At 36.3% G+C, this 12793-nt stretch overlaps 1 protein-coding gene across 10 annotated transcripts in view; it reads right to left on the reverse strand.

Annotated features, from left to right (window-relative positions):
* Ctnna3 (catenin alpha 3) overlaps positions 1 to 12793 on the reverse strand; it is a 1637747-nt gene that overhangs the window by 1553569 nt on the left and 71385 nt on the right. The window contains exon 1 of one of the 10 annotated variants that reach the window (XM_003473616.5): positions 12093 to 12227. The exons of the other annotated variants lie outside the window; for them this stretch is intronic. The gene's annotated coding sequence lies outside the window, so the exon portion shown is untranslated. Of the gene's footprint in view, positions 1 to 12092; positions 12228 to 12793 lie in introns of those variants that run through there. 10 annotated transcript variants of the gene reach the window in all.

The raw sequence follows: 12793 nt of genomic DNA on the forward strand, positions 1-12793 counted from the left end.
AAACCAACATATAAAGGATAACTAGAGAGGAAGAAGCAGTGTTGTTGGTTGTCCTGTTGCCGTTGGTTCTCCTGGAGGAACTTGTCTAGCTTTCTTCCTGGTATGAACTTGGCTGTTCTTATCATCAGAGGAGCTCGGAATCTTGTCCCTGAGAATGGTTGCAGTTTTGGGGGTGCTTTGGTCCTTACTTTACTGCTTCCTGGCTCTGGAGAGGAAGATGGTGTGCTGTTAAATCTCCAGAAGAAGCTTGTCATACTGGCTTCCTAATATGAATTCAGCTCTTCTCATCATTAGAAGAGCTTGGGACCTTCTTGTCACTAAGGATGGCTGTGGTACTTTTCAGAGAGCCCTGGTCCTTATCCGAGTGCTGCTTCTTGGCTCCAGTGCAGCCCCTCAGCCTGCTGGCACAAATCCTTCATCCCGCTGGTGCAGACTTTCTAGATTCCACTGCTGACCTTTTGGCTTTCTCAGTGCAGATCCATGAAACAGACTTGCATGAGATATTGTCATGGGCTCTCTAGGCCTCCAGTTGGTCTCATGGGGGACATTGTCATGGGCTCTAGATCTTCAACTGGACTCATGCAGGACTTTGCCATGGGAGATCCAGGCCCTCACCTGGATTCTTTGGGTCTTAGTGTGTGAACAGATTTCCTGCACTTTTTTTTTCTTTTTTGTATTTGACTCTTTGGGTGACCATTATAAAACAATGCTATAAATTATGTGTTCTGTATTATCTTGTTCTCTTTGCAGTCCCTGACCACAACCCTCTACATAGACCCTGCTCTTTAGGTTTTAGTCAGAAGGTCCAGAGTTTGCCTAACACAAAGCACTAGATTTCATCTCTAGTTGGTCACTTAGAAAGACAATATAAAGCTACCAATGTGAAATATTCTGTCCTCCATCAGCACTGCCCCAACACACACACCACAAACACATACAATGTCTGCAAAACTATTCTCAAATTCTGTGCCTCACCACTCACCACTGGATCTTAATGATGAAAAGCTTTGGCTTTGAAGTTGGACTGAATAAGAACTCAGGCTTGCCTCTCTGCTCACTGGAGACTTTTACACCTCCTCCTTGATTAGTGCAGGGGTTGATTGAATGTGTCAACTTGAGTAACAAATGCTCAACTAAATTGTCTCAGCATAGTTCTGCTGGTCCTTCTGGTCCTCCTTCCACCCTAGAGAAGATTATCAACAGAATGGGATAAAAAAGAAAACAAAGAAGGAAGGCTCACTTCCAGTTCTTCACGGAAGCTCCAGTCTTCACCTTTACTTTGGATGTCCTCTGCTGGCATCCAGTGCACTCTTCAGCCTTCAGTACTGACCCTTCAGTCTTCTGGTAAACACCCTTCCGCCCCTGATGCAGACTTGCATAGGACACTCCAGTGAGTTCCAGGCCTTCAGCTGTATCCTTCAGATCTTCAGTGCACAGACAGACCTTTTGCAGTCTTCCACACCTGATTTTGTGGGTGGCCATTAAAAGCCAATCTTGTAAATTCTCATATATTTGTACATCTTGTATTAACTCAATTTTCTCTAGTATGCACTGACTAGTAAAAGATTTTTAAAAAATAAGAGTACCCATTCAAAGGGATCTGAAAGGTAAAAGAAGAAAATTCATATATCCTATGACTTAACCCTTAATTCTGGCACCTAGTAAGAGTTCAACAAATGTTAGCTGATGTTATTATTTCCTTTCAGAAAGAGAATATAATGTACTTGTACACAGATTAAATGTCTTTTGTCTATAGAGTCCATAATCATTTTATTCCAGAGTGCTTTTACTGTGTTTCTATGACAACAGAGTTTAAAACAAAGCTTTCCTCTGGTACCTAATTTTATGGTATCTCTTGACTTTAAAATCTAAGGCATATTTCCTACATGTGCACCAATTAGAAATGTTACATCAATAAATAATTCTATTTAAAAAAATTTTAAGCACAATAATCTCATAAAAGATCTGAAACCCTTTGAAATCAATTCCAAAGTGCTATATAAAAGGTATACTCCAGGGCTAGAGCTATAATTGTTAAATGTGTGGGGATCCTGGAGATTCTATACTTTTTCTTAGCTTGCAAGACCTCTTGTTTTCAGTAGAGCAAAAAAAGGCCACATTTTATAACCAAAGTTAAGTATTCTAACCGTGTTGTAATTTACTTTGAAGAGCTTCTTCAAGTATTACTTTTCTTTATTAACCTTTTGAGTAGTCATTTTATTGATGTTCTTTGAGAAATAACTAGTGAGCCACTCCCCCAGAAATGATGAGTTTTTTTGGACTCTTTAAAAGAACCAAATAAAAAGTAAATTAAAACATGCTTACTCTAGCCATTAATAAACAAACATACTTCTCATGGTCAATAAATACATGAAAAAATGTTCAATATCTCTGGCAATTAGAGAAATACAAGTTAAAACAACACTGAGATCCATCTTACTTCAGATGGCTATCATGAAGAAGTCAAATAATCACAAATGCTAGTAAGGCTGCAGGGAAAAGGGCCTCCTCTACATTGTTAATCGGAATGTAAACTAGTACAACCACCGTGAAAATCTTTAAAAAAATAAAGTAAAAATAGAAATTCTATTTGACCCATCTATTCCCCTATATCAATGTTCATTAGAACAGATTTAATATCATATATATATATATGCATATACCTTTATACCTATATAGAAAGATAGATACATACATATATACGTAGAAATATATGTATATCTATAGATATATATATACCTAGATTTACAACATAGGTTTACAATGGACACCTGCAGAGTCAGTTGTAGAAGAATGCAATTGGGCCATCTGTACACAAGAGATCCAAAGGATGTGGTCAAAACTCAAAAGCCTGAAGATCATCTCAGGGCCCCCAATGAGTATGTATCAGGAAGCCAAAGGGTCTGCACTGGAAGGCTAAAAAGTCCACATTAGAAGCCTGGAGACGGACATTCAAAGACAGCAGCAAAGACCGGAGGTCCTCCAAAGAAACAGAAGCAAGATTTCCTTCTTTCCCTTTTTATTCCATTCACACTCAAGCATATCAGTTAGCGCCAGCCACGCCAAGGGAGAGTTTTTCTCTCTTCAGTAAGTCTAGTATTTAGACACCCTCCAAAGTATGACAAACCAATCAGTGAGGCATTTCTTACTCAAGCTGACACCACAGATAACTATCACATTCCCTTCTCTGTATCATCCCAAAAGAGTTAAAGACATCATATTACAGTGAAATATGCATACTCATGTTTATAATAGCACAATTCACAATAGCTAACTAATGGATAAAGAACATGTGGCATTTATACACAATAGAATGCTACCCGCCATGAAAAAAATAGATTTATTTGTAGGACAATGGATACACCTTGATACCATAATGTTGAGTAAATAAATCAGGCACACAGCCTTAAATATTGTAGGATTTCTCTTATAAATAAAGAGCAAAATAAGGATGGACAATAGGAAACAGGGAGATAGATCTTTTGCAAATAGAAAAGAAATTTAGGGATGATGAATCAGACATGTTAGGTACTTGTACCAAATCTCCATGATGAATGTGATCACTGTGTACTACAAACATGTATTAATATAAAAAGATATGAAGTGTTTAAAAAAGCAATACCTCTATGGCAGACAAATTTGCAATACATAGACATGTATCTGTATGATATGTGATCAAAAAATATAGAGAATGTTTGAAATTTTTAAAATTATTACAGTAAAAAACACATTGCCATTAATCCCCTTCAGAACACTCTTCCTAGATGATTTTTTCCTTTTGGTACTGAGAACTGAACTCAAAACCTTGCCCTTGCCAGGCAGATGCTGTACCACTGAGCTACATCCCAGGCCCTCGTGCCCCAACTTTGAATACACTTATCCCATCATTCTTACCACTTTCCGAAGCAGTTCTGGAAATTTTCTTTCATGTGTTTAGTTGCAGTGTCGTGGTTAGCTCAGTATCCTGGATTGATTCTAAATATTTACTTTCATATTGATTTTTTTTTAGTCAGGGTCTCCCTGCGTAGTGCAGGCTGGCCTGAAACTCACAGCAATCCTGCCTCAGCCTCCTGAGTGCTGAGATTACAGACATGCCCCACGACATCCAGCACAAAACGTTTCCTTTTCATGATCATTTTGACTTTATAGAAGAATCAGAAGTCACACTGTGCCATATCCGGTGAGTAATGAGTCTGTCTTTCCACCGAGTGACATGACACTCAGCAGCAGCATTCACTGTATTTTTATCATATCTCATAAAGACATTCACAAAAGGCCTTCCAGAGCTGCTTCAGAAAGTGGGAAGACATCAACAGGAATGGAGAATTTTTTAAAATGTGGTGTTTTTATATAACAGAGTGCACTCTGCTATAAAGAAGGATAAATTCGAGGTTTTTATAGGTAAAAGACCATACCCATATGTGAAATAAATCAAACTCACATGCGTAAACACTGTATTGTTTCCCTAGTATAAGACAATAAAAAAATAATTAAGATTCAAAATCTACCATAGATATTGTGAAAGGGGGAAAACTGCTCAAAGGACAACAACTAGGACAGATGAAAGGAGAAAAGAGGGAAGGGAAAAGAAAAGATACAAAAGATCGCTAAGAGAGCTGTACTACTGGTTTCTTTTGGTTCGTTAAATAGGGATTTATGCTTATTCTGTTTGATCAGTTATGCATGCCTATATCTTATTATCTGAGCAACTACACTGATGATAACAACACAATATATTAACTATTGTCAATTTCCTATTACATGATTTTGAAATTATCATTGTCTGTATTGGTTTTTTCCTTCAAAATAAAAAGGAAAGAAGGAAGGAGAGAGAGAGAGAGAAAGAGAGAGAGAGAAACTCGGGAGGCTGAGACAGGAAGACTGCTGTGAGTCTGAGACCAGCCTGGGCTACACAGTGAGTTCAAGGCCAGCCTGAACTATAGTGAGACTCTATGTCAAAAATAAATAAATAAATAAAGTGGGAAGAATGATGGGATACGTGTGTTCAAACTAGTGGGATTAATGGCAATGTCTTTCATTGTAATAAATATCAATTTAAATGTTCACTGTATATTTTTATCACATCTCATATATGTATGGATTTTTCCTTTAGGTCAATAAATCTACTTCTAGATATTTACAAAGTGATATATGCCCAAGACAGTTCATTGTACAATTTTTGTAAAAAAAAATTTTTGATTTAAAAAAAAGTAAGGAGGAAAAGAAGGGAGAGAGAAAAGAGAATTGAGGAACAGCTATACACACAGATGCTACACAACTAGAAAAAGGAGTGAATTTTCTACATGCTTCTATGAAGTGATCTGCAGACCACACTGATCAGTAGAAAAGCAAAGTATAGAGCAGTGTTTATAGAATATTACTTTTGTATAGAAAGGCAGTATATCACATAGGTTCATACTCTTGCTTAGACATTCAAAAAGAAACCATGGATGATAAACAGAATATCAATTTAAATGGTTGTCTTTGGGAGAAGAAAAATAATAAAGCAGACAGTGAAGAATGTTGGACTTTGACTTTGTAGCCATATAACTCTTTTTAATCAAGAAAACAACTAACTCATAAATTAATTCAAAACATCAAACACAAACAAAAGAAAAATCTTTAGTTATATTCCAAGCTTGCTACATAATCACACAGACATGAATAATTTTTTATATTTTATGGAAAACCATAAAATTTCAAAATAATAGAATAACAATAGTTAATGCATTACATGTGGTTTTCTTTTTTTTTTTTTTTTTGAGACAGGGTCTCTCTATGCAGTTCAGGCTGGCCTTGAGCTCACTTTGTAGCCCAGGCTGGTCTGGAACTCGCAACAATCCTCCTGCCTCAGCCTCCCAAGTGCTGGGATTACAAGCATGAGCCACCACGCCCAGCTTACATGTGGTTATCTTTAAACTAGCTGCTCAGGTACAAGATACAGGCATAAAAATTTCCCCAGTCGATATTAGCACAAAACTTCTTTTTGATGTCTAAAAGGAACTAACGGTAAAACTGACTTGCATTTTTTTCCCTTTTCCTTACTGTCCTTTCCCCATTCACCCATCCTACTTATTTTTTCCTACTGAACAGTTTCTTCTCATTTCACAGTATCTGTTGTACATTTTAGATCTCATTTACTCTTTCAGTTTCTCACACAAGGGAGACAATATGATGCTTACACATGCAAGTCTGATTTATTTCACTTGTGAGGATGCTCTCAAGTTGCAAATATATGAAAGTCTGAAGTTTACCCTTTTTTATGGCTGAGGAATGTGCTCCACTGTATAAAAATACCACATGTTTTTAACTCATTCCTTGGTTGATGGACATTTAGGTTGTGTCCAAGATCTAGCTATTACAAATTGTGCTATTATAAACATGAGTGCGCATATATCACTGTGGTATGATGTTTTTAATTCTTCTAGGAAGATACCCAGAAGGGGAACAGCTGGGTTGAATGGCACCTCTTGCCCTAGCTTTTTGAGGGATCGCCACACTGATTTCCACAGTGGTTTCACCAGTTGGTGGTCTCACCAACAGTGGAAAAGGGTTCCTTTTCCCCCCACAGACCCTACAGCATTTGTTATTGATTGACATGTTGATGATAGCTATTCTTTCTGGAGTGAGATGGAATTTCAGTGTTGTTTTAATTTGCATTTTTTGAATGACCAATGATGCTGAACATTTTTTCATATAGTTATTTGCCATTTGTATTTCTTCATCTGAGAAGTGTGTATCCATCTCAAGTGCCCATTTTTGGATTGGGTCTTTGAATTTGGAGGGTCTGGGTGTTTTTAAATTCTTTATATTTTCTAGATAGAAGTCCTTTAGGAGACAAATGGATATATTTTTCCCACTGTGTGGGTTGACTTTTCACATTTTCATTTCTTTTGCTGTGCAAAAGCTTTTAAATAAGAAATTAATCATTTAAATGACATCACAAAAGTTACTTTTACTCTAATATCTACAGTAATATCCTTTAGGACAAAAAGAACATTAAAGTTATCTTAAATTGTATTTAGTATTTTCATGATTTATATGTGTGTGTCTACACACATTTGTGTATAGGCAAATACATACACACACAGACAACTATATGCATGCTATTAGGAAACAAGACATTCAGGATAAGGAAAAAAGAGATTCAAATAAAAAAATCAAAAAAAGTATAAACTTATAATCTTACATTTAATTGGAAATGTCAGTATATGCTTATTATATATTTTTTCCTCTTTCTAAAAACTACTAAGCTCTTCTGAAAAAATTGGGAAGGGGTAGCAACGACAATCCACGAGCACAGACTGTATTTCCTAAGTTCTATTTCTCAATAAAAGGAATTAGGTTTTTAGGAGAAAATGCTAGTTTCATGTCTGCAACAGGAAATACACAAAATGAAGCCGGAACTTCTTGTACTACAAAGCGAAACCCCCTGGGGTTTTTGTCAAAAGCTCAGAGGCTAACAGATTCTTATTAGCCAAAACTGGGAAATGTTAATATCAAAGAGAATGGAAAGGCCAGGGATTTAGCTTGGCAGTGTAGAAACTGCCTGGCAAGCACAAGGTTGTGAGTTCAATTCCCAGTACCAAAAAAAAAAAGAATGGAGATTATCACAGACCATAGCCAATATATTAAAATTGGTTGAAAAAACAAAAATTCATTGGTCACCTTTTAGAGTTGTTAGGGACACTGTTGTATTTTCTGAAAATAGTTAAATAATGGAAAATAACCAAGTACTTTCCTGATTTTCGGGTATGAATTATTCAACAGGGTAACAGAATAACAAAAAGTAGAAGAGTTCTTTGTATAATAATTCAAAAAATAAAACTAATTTTAAAATAATGAAGTGATGAAAATCACTGTCTCCAAACCCTAATATAAGATCTAAACAATGATTATGAATGCAGGCTAAAATCATTAAGTGAGCGATTAACCAGCAACTACAGTGATTGGGTTTATAGGCACTGATCAATCTTAACATCCCTAATGTGAGGCCACCTAGACCCTATATTTCTTGATGGGATGCAATGCAAGTACATCACACCACTGAGAAATTGTTGCCAAAAGAATGGAACCTAAACATATTGGAACCTTGTTTATATCCAATTATCAGTTTATTGAAAAGAAGAATATGTTACATGAAAGGAGGCAACCATCCAAATCCCAAATGTGTGAAATACAAAACAAATAACTTGAGGCAGAAAAATCATTATAGATCAAAAGCAAGCACATAAAATGTATGGATTTTAGATTCTGGTTTCATAATCCAACTATAAAAGACGTTATTAAACTCTGAAAATTGAGGAAATACTTTATGTTAAGAACTACTGATAATTTTAATGGCTATACTACTGGTGTATTTTTAAGTCCTATTAATATAACATTAATACAAACAACTCCTACTCTTTAAAGGTGCCAAGGAAACTTAATGAAGAGAACATGGTCTTTTCAACAAGTAGACACATGTATAAAACAGGAATCATGCTCAGCAGCACAAGAGCCTGCCTGGCAAGCATGAGGTTGGAAGCCTGATCTCCCGTACCAAAAATAAACCAAAACCATTGTAACCTAGGGTTTCACACATATATACATATGCAAGGTTTTTTAGATGCAGTACCAAAAGCATGATCCACAAGGAGAAAGACTAACAAGCAATTATTCACCCTATGACCCAGCAAGTATACTCTTTAAGTGTTTACCTAAGAGAAATAAAGTGTAAGTTCACATAAATACCTGTATAAAATATCCACGGTGATCTAATACATAATAGTTAAAACTGGAAACAACTTAAATTTTCATCAAGAAGTGAATAAACTATTTGTAATAAAATCTGACCATCCCACATACAAGAAAAACAGAATCAGCTATTGATATAGGCAACAATATGAGTCAATATCAACAGCCTTATGCAGACACAGTCAGACCTTACACACTGTATGATATCATTGATGTGACATTCTCTGCAAGGCAATATAGGGAAACAGCTGTGTAGCTACTAGAAGCCAAAGCTGATAGAGTTGGTCAACTGAAGAGAGGGGAACAAGGAAAGCTTTAGGGTGACAAGCATATTCTATTGTGATAGTAGTAGTCCTTATATGACTATCTGTAATTGCCAAATGTTGGGAGCCGCGGCCGAGCCCGGTCGCCTTACTTGGCGGACGCGAGGCCTGTAGAAAAGAGCAAAGCCTGAGCTAAGTTACCCCTCCCATCGAGTGAGCCAAGTTGGCGCCTGCTTCCTGCCCCCTGATTGCCCTGGCGACTTAAACAGCCCGCGCAATAGATTGGTCTACCTAGCAACCAATGACGATGACCAATCAGCTTGCATTGCTTGCTGTTGCCCTATTGGATGATGAGTCCATATATATATGTATGTGACCCTCCCTGCGGGAGGAGAGAGAGAGATAGAGAAAGTCCACCGGCAAGAAAGGGCTGGTGGCAGAGCAGAGGCCTCGCGCGGCCCACGCGGAGACAAAGACAAGGTTGCACACCGTCAGAATTTGTCGCGTGTTCTTCCTGCCGGCCGGGAGCGACACCGACAGCCAAACTCTTCAAATTGCAAATTTTAAAATGGCAAAGTTAACATTTGTGTTATTTCTCAAAAAATTTGACTTTTAAAAAAATCTTTTCTGGGGCTAGAGAGATAGCTCAGTGGCATAGCACCTGCCTGGCAAGTGTGAGGTCATGAGTTTGATCCTCCATACTAAAAAAATATTTTTAATTTAAAAAATAAAGTCCTTTTCTGGCTCAGTGGTGTATAGCTCAGTGGTAGATACTTGCCTTCCGTGCATGAGGCCCTAGGTCCTATCTCCAGTGCTCCCTAAATAAAAACATTTTTCTATTTGTTTGCCCAGTCATTTTCTGACACATTTTCTAGATTATTTCATTCACTGTATAATTGTAAATGTGCTGACATCCAATAGCTTTATTAGTTCTTTGAATGGATCTCAGATTGTCTAAGCCAATGCTTTCATAAATTATTTAGGTCTTCTTAAGAATCTTGGTCCGTCTGGTATGGCTTAATTTATTTTGTGCCTACGATTGATTTTTAACTTCTCAATAATATTTGCTTCCTGTGTGCTCAGGTTTCCCTCAGTGTCATCACATATATCCAATAAATGATGTGTTATCCATTTGATTTATATTTTCCAGCAAAAACTCTAAGTCAACCCACATAAAACTTATAGTACAAAACCACGAAAACAAAAGTTTTGAGTATTTGTCATGGTACTGCTTTTTAAAAAGTCATACATTGAACTTGTTTTTAACAATGGAATTTAAAAAGAGTCAAATGATCGCCCAAGTCATCATGTTCATATCTGAAAATTCTTAGCAAAATTGTATCTGCTACCCTCCTGATTTTGTTCAGTACTGTACTGTATGTATGACATCAGCATGTTTTTAAGCTCATTCATTCACTTACACAGGCCAGATTTAGTATGTATGAGAAAAGACACAGTGCCCAGAATCTTCAGCACAGTGGGTGCTTTATGAGTATTTGAAAACTCAAAGTATATCACAAACTCCTATCTCTGAATTTCTTCTTCTATCAAGTAATTTTGTTCCCAGTTACATTGATCAAGTTAAATTCAACCTAACAGATTTCAAATTTAAGTTAAATATACTGTTAACTAGGAACAATAGAAAGAAGGAAAATAGCTAATCTCACAAAAATCTATTAGAAAGAAAAACTAGAATTTTTGTATTTAAAAATTCTTAGAAAATTGCTAAATAAATTTTATTTTAAAAATTGGATTAATCATATTTATTCTAATATATAGATATTTGAATTTGCTTAGATAAAACTACTTGTTCCAAAAGAAGAAAAAGCCACTAATGCTCCTTCTGAATTGAGTAACATATTAATTTTTTCAGCTTCTAGGAACTTGGAGCAGCATTTATGTCCATGTAAATCTCTGTATGAGTTAAAAAGGGCAGCAGTTCTCCCCTTTTTTCCACCAAACACAAGCTATATTACTTACTACTATCCTTACTACTATTACTTACTACTCTCCACCACTCAACACAGTCTCCTCACTCAAGCTGTCACCCAGGGTCACAGAGGCAGCTGGATTGCACGCGGTTCACCAAAAGATTTCTGTAACCCTATACTTTCTTTTCCGTCAGCCCATAATATATCAATATGAAGAAAAAAGAGTTGAGATTTTTTTTTATCTTATTTTTGGCTATTTTAAACCTCATACCTCTTTCTTCTTTCACTCCATATTAATTTATCCTATCCTGAATTTTATGTAACTTGTAAATCACCTTATATTCTTTCTAGAACAAGGCAAGGAATAAATAAATAATCATTAAATGTATCTGGAAAAGCAATCTCTTCTTATTTTTCCTAGACAAAGTTTTAGAACTTTAACTCAGTGGCATTTTAAGTGTTTCTTACCATATTAAACATACAAGTATCAAAATCTATAAATCCTTTCCATTTGTGCTTTATCAATCTTCTCTTTCAAAATATTTAAGACACAAAAATACAGGCAACACCCATACATTTAAATTGAGAGAACCATAATAGAAATTAAACTGTTTGTACAAGTAAAGACTCTGCTTAACTTTTATGTTGAAAAAGTGTAAAGTTTTCAGTGCCTTCCACACAGACACTCAAATAATAGCTCAACTACACGGTGGGAATTTTTAGCTCTGATGTTAGACTACTATGGCTTGGGCATTGGCACTTGAGAATTTGTTTTAGGACTATTTTTAAAACCATTAACAAACGATCTGCGTAGCAGACTTGAGCCTCTGATCAACTGTGTCAGCTGGAGTTGTCGTGAAAGAAAAAAAAATGTGTTTGAGAATCACATCTTTATCTAAATTTGAAATGTCTGCTTATCTAGTTAGAAAAGTAGACATTTAAAATTGAGTTTTCATAAAGCAGACTAGAGTTTACTGTTGCTATAAGGAAAATTAGTTATAAAAGTAGTAAGTGCACAACATAGTTTCTATTCATCCCATTTTACAGAAATAATGTCCCTTCATTTCCCCCAAAGTTATCTAACCAACAATAGATAATCTGTAATTATTAGGATTTGCCTTATACCAAAGTCTGATTTTAAAAAGTTTGATACTTCACTCACCTACGGCAGGACAGAGTATTGCCCATACACAGATACTAAACCAACTGTCTACGCAATTTCTTGTGTTAGAAATTCAGTGCCACTATTACGGCTCACAATTTGGCTTATGATGCATCTGTAAGCAAACAGCCTGACAAGCACCCTAGTGTATTTCAGGATGACTGACAGGACACAGTGGCTCTAGCAAGAAGGGGGGATGGGTGCTCTTAAAGTGACACGCCAGGGAAGGGCAACATCAATCAGCAGAATCAGACATGAAATTCTGTTTTTCAAAACTGTGAGGGAAGAATGCAAACTTGTAAAGATCAGCTTTTCAGCATGACTTTCATGCACCCCAAAGAGCCTAAATTCCAAAATGCCTTTGAGAACCTGAACAAGTAAAAATAAAACTTTTGAAGAATAATATTTCCCTGAAACTACCAACCTTCTAAATTACTTGAGCACACTATACCTTATTGTTTTTTGTTTTTGTTTTGGGGGGCATTTGTTTGTTTGTTTGTTTGTTGAGACAGAGTCTTGCTATGCAGTTAAGGCTGTCCTTAAACTTACTATGTACCCCAAATCAGCCTTGACTTCATGACCATCCTCCTGCCACGGCCTCCCAAAGTGCTGAGATTACAGGAATAAACCATTACGTCCAGCTTGCAATTACTCTTTAAAAGAAATTAAATCAGAGCACCCAGAGAAAAGCGATTCTTTTC

Source organism: Cavia porcellus, unplaced genomic scaffold (genome assembly GCF_034190915.1).
Source record: "Cavia porcellus strain 051 isolate PalLab524CR breed Dunkin Hartley unplaced genomic scaffold, mCavPor4.1 scaffold_28, whole genome shotgun sequence".
NCBI lineage: Eukaryota > Metazoa > Chordata > Mammalia > Rodentia > Caviidae > Cavia > Cavia porcellus.